The sequence below is a fragment of the Elephas maximus genome, chromosome 15 (assembly GCF_024166365.1).
Source record: "Elephas maximus indicus isolate mEleMax1 chromosome 15, mEleMax1 primary haplotype, whole genome shotgun sequence".
In the NCBI taxonomy this organism is placed as follows: Eukaryota; Metazoa; Chordata; class Mammalia; order Proboscidea; family Elephantidae; genus Elephas; species Elephas maximus.
The window spans coordinates 60369901-60384991 of NC_064833.1; the positions used below are offsets into that span (position 1 = coordinate 60369901).

Genomic DNA, 15091 nt, shown 5'->3' on the forward strand with positions numbered 1-15091 from the left:
GGATAAATGCAATTGAATTAATGAATTGATGAATGATCATATTTCTGTTATTACCTCTGGGGTTTCTTATGTGTAAAACTTTATGAAACAGCTTTATTGTGCTATCTGGAAAACATTTTTATCATTTATTCCTTCAAATACAGACTCAGTGCAATGCTCCATGTGGTATCTCCAAGCATGAACATATGGAAGGAACAGACCGTAGCGGCTTTGTATTTTTAATCTGTTAAATCTTTTTCTGAATCTGGTCAGATTCAAGTCTGCCCTTATTTTTTTCAGGCTGCAGCTATAGGCATTATGTTCATTTACCCCTTATATGACAAACACATTTTGCGTACGCATAAAGAGATACGTATCACATATTATGCACTAACTTGTGTTCTTTTGTTAAAAAGAGAAAAATTAGTGAGTAGAAATTGTGTGTTTTAAACTTGTAACCTGGATCCTTGGCACCCAGCCACATATCAGGGACAAATCCTATTTTCCTGCAGAAATACTGTGATACATTTGATGTCTTTCTCTGCAATGACACTACACTACCTCCCTAGATAGGCAAACCAAAAAAAAAAAAAAAAAACCCATTGCCATTGAGTCAATTCTGACTCATTGTAACCCTATATGAGGGAGTAGAACTGACTCATAGGGTTTCCAAGGAGTGGCTGTTGGCTTTGAACTGCCGACCTTCTGGTTAGTGGCCAAGCTCTTAACCACTGTACCACCAGGTCTCCAGATAGACCAAAGCAAAGGCTTTTCTTTTTCAGTGTTTCTAGTGTATTTCAACATTAGAAGCAATTAAAGGCTTTAAGCCTTTTTTATTTTTAAAGAATTGGTTCCTGGGCTGCATCTATGCTACAGCTAAGGAAACTATAGAAGGAGAAAATAATGAAGTCTGACTCCATATCCACATGAGGGATATTAAGAGGGAAATGAAACTTTTCTCAAAGAATTGGAAAGGTGGGAAAGTACATCAGGAGACTAAATACTTTAATACTGGCTACGCAGAACACTTCCTTATAAAAGATATCTCATGTACCCCTACAAACAAGAGAAAAAACAAAGGGCCCATTTCTCTATTAAAAGAATATAATGGCTATTACTAGAGGATAGAAAAGAAGAAGAGATGATTGTGCTGCACATTACACCAGGTTTCAAAATGCGTGTGATTTCCTGCTTGAAACTTAATTTCTAGACTCTCCCTCAGAACGGTTTAGACTGGGCTGTCATAGACTTCCTGCATCCCTTTTTAATGGTCTGCATATAAAAATAGAAAGCATGAGAAAAACACTTCTTAGCCAAAATATATTACATTGTGTTTCAGTGTCAGGTAAGAGAAAAAAAGGCAACATCTTCCCTTACATCCCCACTACCCAGTCAGCTTTTATGTCCTTCGGGGTGTGTCCCCTGTAACAGCTATTGCTGTGAAGTGCCAAAGACTCTTTGGATTGGGCACCAATTTGGCAAGTGTGATCCAAGCACCTGGAAAGGATCTATGTCTTGCAAAACAGCCAGGGAAAAATCAACACAAGTATGAAATCTGCTTGGGAAGTGGTATAGAACAAGTTTTATTTCAGGCAATGAAGGACTACCATTTCATACGGCCTGGGAAGGTGGTCTTTCATGCCTGTCTGCCATGGGTATGGGAATCACAAAGGGATCCAACGAATCATGCTTTAGCTGGCTAATAGATGGAATCTTTTAGAATGCTCAGTGAATAAAGCTTCCATTATTTATCCAGCTTTGGCTAGCCATTGTACACAGTCCGTGTCTTGTTTACTACGCCTATGAAAAGGAGTTCTTAATGAGGAACACTACTGTCAAGAATTTTCCAAGTGTTGGGGGTGTTTAATTACTACAGGTGTTAGGAGAAAAAAACTTCTCATATGTAGTCAATTATTTCTGCTATTCTGTAGGTCAGATAGGGCTGCACACACGTAGAATACAAATGCACCAAAATGAATTGGAATGTTTTGACAGCAAGATATAGCAAAAGGTTATGCTGGAACCATAGAGCGGGAGAGCATAACAAGTGATTTATGAATGGCAGCAGAGGCACAACCTTGAATTACAATGAATAGAGCAAGCTGGCTATCAAAAATGTAGAGCGATTAATAAAATTGCATTTGATCAGATGAGGATTTGGGGGAATCATTTCTAATGTATATTAGATAATGTTTCTAATACAGTCAAGCAGATATTTTATTTTGATTTATAATAGCCACTCTTTGACAGACCCCCTCAGGCACAGGTATAGTAGTAGCCCAATGGAATTTAAATAGGTGAAATTATCAAGAGAGCCAGTGTCCATTTATAGCAGGAAAATCCTGACTTCACAGATGTGCTTTGTATAATGCCCTGAGGGGACAGCAGCTTTAGATTTTTCTGAATCAAAAGAAAGCAAAATTGCAGATCCTTGCGTTTCTTTATAAAGCTCTCCTGCTCTCAGTCCTTAACTAAAAAACAATTTAGATAATTTTCAGTCTTGACTTTAGAGTAAAACAACCTTCCTTAACTCTAAAAGACAACTGAATTGCAATCTGAGAGAATGTGCTATTTTTATTTTTAAAATAATGATAAGTTCTTATAAGGCGGATAAGTGTGGGTGGATGTGAAATCCGGTAGAGCAGACCTGAGAGGATATCACTGATAAAACAAAAGTCATTATCAAAATATGGAATAATTTTTTTAAGAGTTTTTGTATCTTTTATGTTCAGGTAGCCTTTTAAAAGGAAATGAAATTTTATCCTCACTTTAGAAATTGGATACCTAGAAGTGAAAAGAAATTTCATAATAAGGGAATCTAAGTGAATACACAGGAATTAAATGGACTACATCTGTAGAAGGAGGTTATGGAAATGCTCACTATCATCAGTCAGAACAAGGCCAGAGGCCGACTGCAGAACAGACTATCAATTACGCATATGCAAGTTCAAGTCGAAACTGAAGAAAATTAGAACAAGGTCACAAAAGCCAAAGTACAAACTTGAGCATATCCCACCTGAATTTGGAGGCCATCTCAAGGATAGATTTAATACGTTGAACACTAACGACCGAAGACCAGAAAAGTTGTGGAATGACATCAAGGATGTCATACATGAAGAAAGCAAGAGGTCATTGAAAAGACAGGAAAGAAAGAAAAGACCAAAATGAATGTCAGAAGAGACTCTGAAACTTGCTCTTAAATGTCAAGCATCTAAAGCAAAAGGAAAAAATAATGACGTAAAACAGCCGAAGAGAAGATTTCAAAGGGTGGCCTGAGAAGACAAAGTATTATGATGACGTGTACAAAGACCTGGAGACGGAAAACCAAAAGAGAAGAGTATGCTCGGCATTTCTCAAGCTGAAATAAGTGAAGAAAAAATTCAAGCCTCAAGTTCCAATGTTGAAGGATTCTATGGGGAAAATATTAAACAACGCAGGAAGCACCAAAAGAAGATGGAAGAAATACACAGAGTTGCTAGACCAAAAAGAATTGGTCAACATTCAACCATTTCAGGAGGTAACATATGATCAGGAACCAAGTGTACTAAAGGAAGAAGTCCAAGCTGCACTGAAGGCATTGGCAATGAAGAAGGCTCCAAGAATTGATGGAATAACAATTGAGATGTTTCAACAAATAGAGGCAGCACTGTAAGTGCTCACTTGTCTATGTCAAGAAATTTGGAAGACAGCTACCTGGCCAACTGACTGGAAGAGATCCATATTTATGCCTATTCCCAAGAAAGGTGATCCAACCAAATGTGGAAATTATAGAACAATATCATTAATACCACATGCAAGCAAAATTCTGCTGAAGATCATTCAAAAGCGACTGTAGCACTACATTGACAGGGAACTACCAGAAATCAAGCTGGATTCAGAAAAGGATGTGGAACCAGTGATATCACTGCTGATGTTAGATGGCTCCTGGCTGAAAGCAGAGAATACCAGAAGGATGTTTACCTGTGGTTTATTAACTATGCTAGGGCATTCAACTGTGTAGATCATAACAAATTATGGATAATATTGTGGAGAATGGGAATTCCGGGACACTTTATTATGCTCATACGGAATCTGTACATGGATCAAGAGGCAGTCATTTAAAGAGAATAAGGGAATACTGCATGATTTAAAGTCAGAAAAGGTGTGAGTTGGGGTTGTGTTCTTTCACCATGCCTATTCAATCTGTATGCTGAGCAAATAATCCCAGAAGCTGGACTACATGAAGAAGAACAGAGCATCAGGATTGGAGGAAGACTTATTAACAGCCTGCGTTATGCAGATGATACAATCTTGCTTGCAGAACTTGAAGAGGACTTGAAGCACTTACTAAGATCAAAGGCCACAGCCTTCAGTATGGATTACACCTCAACATAATCAAAACAAAAATCCTCACAACTGGACCAATAAGCAACATCATGATAAATGGAGAAAAGATTGAGGTTGTCAAGGATTTCTCTTTACTTGGATTCACAATCAACACCTATGGAAGCAGCAACCAAGAAATCAAAAGATACATTGCATTGGGCAAATTGGCTGCAAGAGATCTCTTTAAAGTGTTAAAAGCAAGGATGTCACCTTGAAGACTAAGTTACCTGACCCAAGCCATGGTTTTAAATCACCTCATATGCATGTGAAAGCTAGACAATGAATAAGGAAGACAGAAGAATTGACACCCTTGAATTGTGGTGTTGGCGAAGAATGTTGAATATACCATGGACTGCCAAAAGATTGAAGAAGTCTGTCTTGGAAGATGTACAACCAGAGTGCTCCTTGGACTTACATTTCTCACATACTTTGGACATTACGTCAGGAGGGATCAGTCCCTGGAGAAGGACATCATGCTTCGTAAAGTAGAGGGTCAGCAAAAAAGAGGAAGACCCTCAATGAGACGGATTGACATAGTGGCTGCAACAATGGGGGCTCAAGCATAGCAACAATTATGAGGATGGCACAGGACCAGGTAGTGTTTCGTTCTCTTGTGTGTAGTGTCAGAACCGATTCCACGGGACCTAACAACAACAAGTGATCAAAGATTAGAAACAGTGATTTCTAGTCTTATAGAAAGAAAAGCTTCTGTTTTGAAACATCCGTTACTATTCAAAGGTTAACATTTCCATCCAATAACCTTGGTCCCAATGCCCCCTTCTCACTTTCCAAACCCCTACCTCTTACCACATTCGTCACATCCCATAGTGCATCTTATCTACAAATAGACAGAACCCAGTACAGAATAAAGAATACACTATAGTGGTTAAGAGAAGAAGCATATCATGTTACATATTTAAGAAAGATTTATGTTGAGACCAATAAATATATGAAAATTTTTGATCTTTAATAATAAGTCAAAAAGTACAAAATAAATGAGATAACTTTTCCCTATTATCACAGTCACTAAAATTTAAAAAGTTCGTAACAACTATTTTTTGCAAAAATGTGAGTAAAGAAGAGCTCTCATAGCATACACTGGTAAAATGATAAACTGATATCTCTTATTGACAGTATTATAATTTACGTGTGTAACTTCTAGAGCTCTTCCTTCAGAAGAAAAAAAAGCACAAATATGAAACAATATTGCCTTCTCGAAAGATTGTTATAATACATATTTAATTTTAAAAGTTGCAAAATATGTACCTTAAACAAACATATACAGCTATAGATACAGACATAGATAGTTGGAGAGCTATGTAAACTAAACCGTTAACAATGGTTATCTTTAGGAATGGAGGTTGTCTGAAAGACTATGTGATATTATTTTTACATGGTAGAGTTTAATTTAATTTAAACTTCTGTATATGTGTTTTTCTATATTTTTAAATTAAATATATGAAAAACAAACTATATTATAGCTTTGGGAAATATATACATCATGGATTTTGGAATCAGACAGGCATAGTCTGGGACCTGGCTCCACCACTTGAGTGTCTTAGATTTCCTAAGCCTTTGTTCCCTCAACTATAAAGTAAGGATACAAGTAGCTTTTATCTTATAAGACTGTAAGGATTAATGAAATAATGCAGGATAATTTGTGAAAATACTTAGTGTCGTAACTGGTACATAAAACCAAAAAACTAAACCAGTTGCCCCTGAGTAGATTCTGACTCATGGTAACCCCAAGTGTTGCAAAGTAAGCTTGCGTGTGTGTGTGTGTGTGTGGTGTGTGTGTGTGTGTGCTTTAGGTGAAAGTTTACAGAACAAATTAGTTCCTCCTTCAAAGCTTTATATACAAATTGTCTCATGACATTGGTTGCAATCTCCGCAACGTGTCAGCACTCTCCCCCTTTCCACCCCAGGTTCCCTGTTTCTAATCTTCCAAAAGTTTTCCTGTCCATACCTGCCTTCTTGGCTTTGTTTTGGGGTAAGTCTTGCCCATGTGGTCTCATATACTTGATTGAACTAAGAAGCACATTCTTCACATGTTATTGTTTTTTTTCCAGGCCTGTCTAACCTTTGGCTAAAAGGTGGACTTGGGGAGTAGCTTCCACTCTGAGTTAAAACGGTGTCCAGAGGCCATAGTCTTGGGAGCACCTCCATTCTCTGTCAGACCAGTTAAGTCGGGTCTTTTTTGTGAATTTCAATTTTGTCCTACATTTTTCTTCCATTCTGTCCAGGACACTCTATTCTGATCCCTGTCAGAGTGGCCAGTGACGATAGTTGGGCACCATCTAGATCTGCTGGGCTTAGGCTGGTGGAGGCTGTGTTTCATGTGGCCCATTAGTCCTTTGGACTAATATTTTCCTTGTGTCTTTGGTTTTCTTCATCCTTCTTTGCTCTGCACAGGATGGAACTCCATAGAGTTTTCAAGGCTGTGACCTTTTGAAATCCATCTCTAGGCCTTTCTTCTATGGTGCCTCTCAGTGGGTTTAGACCTCCAACCTTTGGTTAGTAGTCCAGTGCTTACCCATTTTAGCCACCCGGGAACTATACTGGGGCGTACAAAACTCAATAAATATTAGAGATGCTGCTGAGGATGATTAGGGTGAAGAAGATGACGTTCAAAGTTCAGGTTTATCTGGCCTATCAGATAGGTTTTAATTCCTCCCCATTTCTTAAACAGGCCAGATTCGCGGCCTCCCTTGTTCTCTTAGAAGTTTACATTTGCTGTTACATTCCATATATTTCTCTGTCCAAAAGCTGAGTTTTCCTGTGCCTTGCCTCTTCCCTGAAAACTCCTTTCTGAATTCCCATTTTTCTATACTTACTCAGATAGAGCTGCCCCCACACCACCTGACCACCTGCTTTAGCTCATTTCTTGGAAATTCCATCCAGGCCATAACTGAAAACCATTTCATTCTTCATTATCTCAATCCATCCTTTGCCTCCTAAGTGGATGCTGGGTCTTGCTTTGCACAGCAGGTGGGCCCAGGAACCCCAGTAACTGCTAGAAGAACTTAGTTCTCCTTATGATGTCTAGAAGACATATGGGAAATGTGTTACTTTAAAAAAAAATCACAGAAAGCATCAATGTGATCCCAGACACATTATGCTCAGGTACCGGGACTGACAGAGGTGTTAATTGAGGACTGAGGGAGAGATGGACCATATCTGGGAAAATATCTTCGTATTTTGAGTATATTCCTTAAAACCCTGAATGGGGCAGTTTCACTGTAAATTGTTGTTATTGTTGTTTGTTAGGTGCTGTGGAGTCAGTTCTGACTCATAGTGACCGTATGTACAACAGAATGAAATGCTGCCCAGTCCTGCACCACCCTCATAATCATTGCTGTGTTTGAGCCCATTGTTGCAGCCACCGTGTCAATCCATCTCACTGAGGGTCTTCCTCTTTTTACTGACCCCCTACTTTACCAAATATGATGTCCTTCTCCAGGGACTGGACCCTCCTGATAACATGTTGAAAGTATGTAAGATGAAGTATCACTGTCCTTACTTCTAAGGGACATTCTAGTTGTACTTCTCCTAGGACAGATTTGTTTGTTCTTCTGGCAGTCCAGGGTATATTTAATATCCACTGCCAATACCATAATTCAAAGGCATCGATTCTTCTTTGGTCTTCCTTATTCATTGTCCAGCTTTTGCAATGCATATGAGCAATTAAAAATACCACTGCTTGGATCAGGCACACCTTAGTCCTCAAAGTGACATCTTTGCCTTTCAACACTTTAAAGAGGTCTTTTGCAGCAGATTTGTCCAGTGCAATATGTCCTCTGATTTCTTGACTGCTGCTTCAATGGGCGTTGATCACTGTAACTTAGGACACAAAATTAAATTTCCAAATATCTACTCCCACCATTGCAGCTTACGTGCTCACGAAAATTGCTGCTTTCCTGACTCTGTGGAGACATTCTGTGCTAACGAGAGGACAGCCAATCAGAGATATAAGGAATAAGTGCTCTTTTAAATCTTTAGAACTTTAATTATTTGTTCTTCTGAACAAAGAATATGCTATACAACTGATTGTTTATCCAAGATCTCGGTCAGAAACAGATGGGTTTTGTTAATTTTCTTGGAGTCAGCAACGGGGCAATGTACAGACAGACATGTTTGTATCCTGACTGCACCAGAGAATAATTTTCAAATGCAGTGAAATAGTCCATCTCATTGCAATAAAAAGCAAGGAAACCAGGGAAGTGAGACTTGATGCTTTCGGTAGTTTGTTGCCTAAGACCTTTAAAGGTAATAATCATTCTCCCTTCCATTTCGGCAGCACTGGATGGTTTGCAAAGTACTTTCACATATATTATCTTATTCAAAGAAAAGAAATGCGTATTCTATAAGGGCCATTCCTAAGAGAAAACAAAATGTCAAGTAAATGAAAACTATTCCCAGATGAAATAATCCAGGTAGCTGCTCTATCAAAATAGTGAACCACTTCATGAGTACCAGAGGAACCAAAAAAATAAAATAAAATCACCATCACCGGTATAAATATGAAATACATGGGGCTTACTAAATTTTTTTCATTATGTTTATGACTCAGGAAATGTAATTTGTTACATATTTGTTCAAATTGGAAATTAGATGACAAATAGATACTCTAGCTCTCAGGTGCCCTGTGTAATTTCACTGCTTTGCCACCTGAGGCAAAATGCATATATAGTATTTAGCAGTATAATGAGTTTCATTTGCTCTCAGATTCCAGCCAAGCTCTACTGTCTGACCTGATTCCTGTCCCACTTTTACCTACCTGTACCTTCTTTGGTAGTCCCCATGTGGGTTAACGGTTTACATGCTCGGCTGCTGACTGGAAAAACTGGCAGTTTAAACCCACCCAGAGGAGCCTGGGAAGAAATCAAATATAACCACATAACCTGTTGTTGGAGTCAATTTCAACTCATAGCGACCCTATAAGACAGCATAGAGCTGCCCCACAGAGTTTCCAAGGCTGTAAATCTTTACTGAAGCAGACTAGACTGCCACATCTTTTTCCCATGGAGCAGCTGGGAGGTTCAAACCACTAACCTTTTAGCAGCCAAGCACTTAACCACTGCACTGCACCACGAGGGCTCCCTTGGAAGAAAGGCCTGGTGATTTATTTCTGAAAAATTAGCCATTGAAAACTCTATGGAGCACAGGTCTACTCTGAAAAACATAGGACTGCAAATGTTTTTATTGTTTTGTTTTGTTTTTTACCTTCTACTCCAGGCAGGCCGGTGTCCTCTCTGATAGAAATGAGCCTCTAAGCCTTTGCTCTCCAAGCCATTCTTTACAACTAATCTTTATTCCTCCAAGAATTTTCTCCAACTACTCTAAACTACAGTCTCCTTTCTTTATCTCCCAATATCTTGTATTTTCTGTTTATTCATTAACAACCATATAACGAGAACCAACTATGTATCAGGCAACATGGCAGCCACTGAGAATAAACCAAAAAACCAAACCTATTGCAGCTGAGTTGATTCTGACTCATAATAACCCTATAGCACATAGTGTTTCCAAGGCTGTAAATCTTTACATAAGCAGACTGCCACATCTTTCTCCTGCAGAACGGTTGGTGATCAACCTTTTGGTTAGCAGTTGAGTGTTTTAACCACTGAGCCACCAGGGCTCCTGGCACCGGGAATAGAGCAGAGAAAAAGACAAACAAGTGGTCTCTTCTCGAGGCACTCACATTCTAGGAAGGAAGGACAGACAGTAAAAGTCTATGAATGTGTATGTGGAAGTGTCTTGAGGTTCCTTGGATGATACCCAATAAAGTTTATTTTCGGTGCTGACAAGCGCTATAAAGATCTATAGCAGCTGCCATTGAGTTTACCCCATGGCAGAGTAGAACTGTGTCAGAATAGAACTATGCTCCGTAGAATTTTCAATGCCTGATTTTTCAGAAGTATATTGCCAGGCCTTTCTTCTATGGCACCTCTAGGTGAACTCCATCCTCTAACCTTTCAATTATCAGCCCAGCACATTAATCAGCTGCACCACTCAGGGACTCCTATGAAAATCTATAACACAGTGATAAGAGAAAGTGGCTGGAGGGGGGATTGAGAACTTAGATTCAGGGACCAGGGGAGGTTTCACTGAGGAGATGACAACTGAGCAGAGACCTGAATGAAAAGAAAAAGCCAGCCCTGCAAAGATGGAGCTATGTTCCAGGCAAAAAGAGCAACATCAACAAGTGGTGTGCAACAAAGGGGGGCTAAATCTGACATTTTCCAGGAACAAAAAGAAGGAAGGATGGCCAGAAGGTAGTGAGAAAAGGGAAGCATGGTAGAGATGGAGCTGAGTGGTCAGCAAGTGCTAGGTCATGGAAGAACTTTGGCTTTTACTCCGAATGCACCTGGAAATCATCGGAGGGTTTGAGGCAAGAGAGTGATTTGTATTTTTTTTTTAAAAAAGATCTGTCTGGCTATTGGGCAAAGAATAAATCATGTGGGTACAAAATTACAATGCAGGAGACCAGCAGATCCTGGGTAGAGACAAGCAAGAATTGGACTAAGTGGGATGGATAAAAGTCCACAGATTTAGGATGTATTTTGAGATTATGCCATCAGGACCCATGAGTAAATTAAATGCAGAAGGTGAAAGAATGTCAAATTCATATCTTACCATGTCATAATTAACTATTTAATGTATATTTGTACATGTATTCCCAACTAGATTATAATTATTTTGCACATGGAACTCAGTTCTTTTTTTTTTTTTTTTTTTTGGTCTTAACTACAAAAGTGACAGTAGCTCTTTGTAAAAATAAGCACATGATGAAGACTTGCTAACTTTAATCCAATTGATATTTCTACTCCTATTGTGGGCCCCCAAATAGCCCAATCCAACTGACCACTGCCAAAGTAAAATGTCTCACCTTTGCTTTCTTTTCTGCATACTGCCACCTGTCCCTTCACCTCCTGCCACTTTTTCTTTTTTTTGGTTTCTGTAGTTCTCTCTGTGATTTCTTGTTAACCACCCTTCTGCTGATAGGATCTCTACCTTTGTAAGAGTGCCCATTTCCTCACTCACTGCAAACCGCACTTGACTCTGTGCAGCTCAGCTCAGACATTTTCTGCACATCCACTGTCTGCCAGGCCCTCTACTGGGTGATAGGACCAAAGATACACATAAGCCAGAGTGAAAACCTCAGTCTAATCTTTTTTATTAGTGCTCTTGTAAATATATATATAAAACAACATTCTACAAGTCAACATTTTTCAGGTGCGCAATTTAGTGATATCAATTTCACAGTCTATTCTTCACATAAGAACTAGGTGGGAGAGTGTTGGCCTACATGGCTACATATAAGAAAAAAGGGAACGACTACACAGGAAAACACAGATTTCATTCTCTCCTTTAGGGCTGGAAACACTGGTGGTACAGTGATTAAGAGCTACCGCTGCTAACCAAAAAGGCTGGCAGTTTGAATCTACCAGGCTGTCCTTGGAAACCCCATGAGACCATTCTACTCTGTACTATAGGGTCGCTGTGAGTCGAAATCGACTTGACAGCAATGGGTTTGGTTTTTTGGGGTTTTTTTTAGAGCTGAGAAAATGCTACATGCTCCCTAGTGGCTTCATGAAAAGGAAGAGTCACCTGTTTTCTTGCCTCTAATTGCTCAACTTTTCTGGCCACTATGATTTCCAAGTTCCAGGAAGCAGAATCTTTAGTCTCTTGGAGAAACAATGAGGATTAAGTTAATAAGTATGCAGAAATGTCTTTGAGGTTCTTTATATGACTCCATCTTTATTCCTCTGCCCCCTGTCTACATAAGCGAATGTCCTTTCCTGCATCCGGATTAATTTATTTTCCATAAAATTTATCAAATGACCACACACAAGATCCTGGAAGGGTCCTAGAATTAGAGATCCCGCTGTTTAGAAATTTGAAACATGCTGGGATAAAAAGGCAGAAAACAAAATGAAATCCATGACAAGTAGGCATTGCACAATCTGGAGTTTGAGCACAAAGACACGTTTAGTAGATAGCTCAAGAAAGATATCTCAAAGAAGGGAGTCTACCTGGATATGGCAAAGCAAATAGTATTTTGAGAGGTTCAAAAGGGGAATATAAATGTACAGGAACAGCTTGAGTGAAAGCTTAGAGGCATCACACTGCTTTGGAGCTCCAGGGAATGGTGCAAAGTTGTCCGTGGCTAGAGGACAGGAATCAAGGAGAGATATCCTAAAAGTTGTTGTTGTGTGCCATTGAATCAACTCTGGTTCATAGCAACCCTATATGACAGAGTAGAATTGCCCTCATAGGGTTTCCTAGGCTGTAATCTTTATGGGATCAGATCACCAAGTCTTTTCTCCCACAGAGCCTCTGGTGGGTTTGAACCACTGAGTTTTTGGTTAGCAGTCAAGTGCTTAAAAATTGCTCCACCAGGACTCTTTATTCTAAAAGTAGACAGTGTAAATTAAGCCTAGGTCAAGGTTTTAGAAGGCTTCGATGCATATTGGAATTTATTCTGTAGCCAATAGGGAGTTATCGACGGGTGCAGATAGGGAACAGATATGATCTGATCCAGAATAAAGAAGATAATGCTGGTGTAGTGGCCACGGAAATGTCCCCTCAGAACTTCCTTCAAGAGAATCTGCTGTAAGAGGAAAGTAAGGTGAACTGAAAAAAAATTTCAGCACCACAAAAAAAAGCGCAATAAACTCATACCTATCAATAGTCACACTAAGTGTAAAAAGCTTAAATGCGCCTGTAAAGAGACAGAGAGTGGCAGAATGGATTTAAAAAATGGCCCGTCAATATGCTGTCTACAAGAGACACACCTTAGACACAAAGGCATAAATACATTAAAATCCAAAGGACAGAAAAAAATTATATCAAGCAAACGGTAACCAAAAAAGGGCAGGGGTAGCAATACTAATCTCAGATAAAATAGACTTTAAGGCAAAATCAACCATGAAAGACAAGGAAGGATATTATATAATGTTTAAAGGGGTTATCCACCAAGAAGACATAGCCTTAATGTATATCTACACACCCAATGGCAGGGCCCCAATATAAGAAACACTAACAGCACTGAAAAGAGAAATAGAATAGAGAGTTTCACAATAATAGTAGAAAACTTTAACAGACCACTCTCGGTAATGGACAGAATATCTAGAAAGAAACAACAAAAATACAGATGATCTAAAGGCCAAAATCAACCAACTTGACCTCATAGATATGTATAGAATACTCCACTCAACAGCACCAAAGTGTACTTTCTTTTCCAATGCACATGGAACATTTTCCAGAATAGACCACATTCTAGGCCACAAGAACCCTGAATAAAATCCAAAACATTGCATCTTCTCTGATCACAATTCCATAAAAGTAGAAACCAACAACATGAATAACGAGGGAAAGAAATCAAATACATGGAAACTGAATAATGCTTTGCTTAAAAACAACTGGGTAATAAAAAACAAAACCTGTTGCTGTCGAGTTAATTCTGACTCATGGTGACCCTATGGGACAGAGCAGAACTGCCTCATAGAGTTTCCAAGGAGCGCCTAGTGGATTTGAACTGCCAACTTTTTGGTTAGCAGACATAGCACTTAACCACTATGTCACTCCAGTTTCCAACTGGGTAATAAAAGAAATCAAAGAAGAAATTTAAAAAATTCTTAGAATCAAATAAGAATAAAAATACATCATACCAAAACCTTTGGGACACAGCAAAGGCAGTGCTCAGAGGTCAATGTATAGCAAGGGATGCACGCATCACAAAAAAAGAATGGGGCAAAATCAAAAGATTAGCTCTACAACTCAAAGGAATTGAAAGAGAACAGCAAAGGAATCCCACTGCCACCAGAAGAAAGGAAATAATAATGATTTGAGCAGAAATAAATGAAATAGAGAACAGAAAAACAATATTAAGAATCTATAAGACCAGAACTTGGTTCTTTGAAAAGATCAGCTAAACCAACAAACTATTAGCCAAACTGACAAAAGAAAACCAGGAGAGGAAGAAAATAACCCAAATAAGAAATGAGATGGGGACATTACAACAGACTCAACTGTAATAAAAAGGACGATAACAGAATACTATAAAAAATTATACTCCAGTGTTGTATGAAAGGAGAGAAGGTTAGCACACCCCTTGACAAGGATGGAAGAGGCCCTCGGGCCTTACAACACGCATACGGTTAAGGCATTGCCACCTACTTAGTGGCATCTAACCACTGTTTTTTGTGTGAGAGACTGACTTGATTCGTAAACTTTCACTTAAAGCAAAAAAAAAATTATTAAAAAAAAAAATTATACTCCAAAAAAAATTGGAAAACCTAGAGGAAATGGACAAATTTCTAGAAAAACACCACCTACCTAAACTAACACAAACTGAGATAGAAAATCTGAACAGATTCAAAACAAGAGAAGAGACTGAAGAGGTAATAAAAAAATAATAATAATAAAATTAAAACTCCCAACAACAACAAAAAAAGCCCTAGCCCAGATGGCTTTACTGGAGAATTCTAACAAACATTCAGAGAAAAGCTCATGCCAGTACTACTTAAACTTTTTCAGAGCATAGAAAAGGAAAGAATACTCGTTAATTCATCCTATGAAGCCAGCATAACTCTGATACCAAAGCCAGGCAAAGACACCACTAAAAAAGAAAATTACAGACCAATATCTCTCATGAATACAGGTGCAAAAATTCTCAACAAAATTCTAGCCAATAGAATTCAGCATCATATATAAAAAAATATATACCATAACCAAGTGGGAA

At 38.7% G+C, this 15091-nt stretch overlaps 1 non-coding gene across 1 annotated transcript; it reads left to right on the forward strand.

Moving 5' to 3' along the window:
* Positions 1-14426: 14426 nt before the first annotated feature.
* LOC126059121 (U6atac minor spliceosomal RNA) lies at positions 14427-14552 on the forward strand. Its single transcript, XR_007513380.1, has one exon. It is a non-coding gene; the product is annotated as a U6atac minor spliceosomal RNA (small nuclear RNA).
* Positions 14553-15091: the final 539 nt, after the last annotated feature.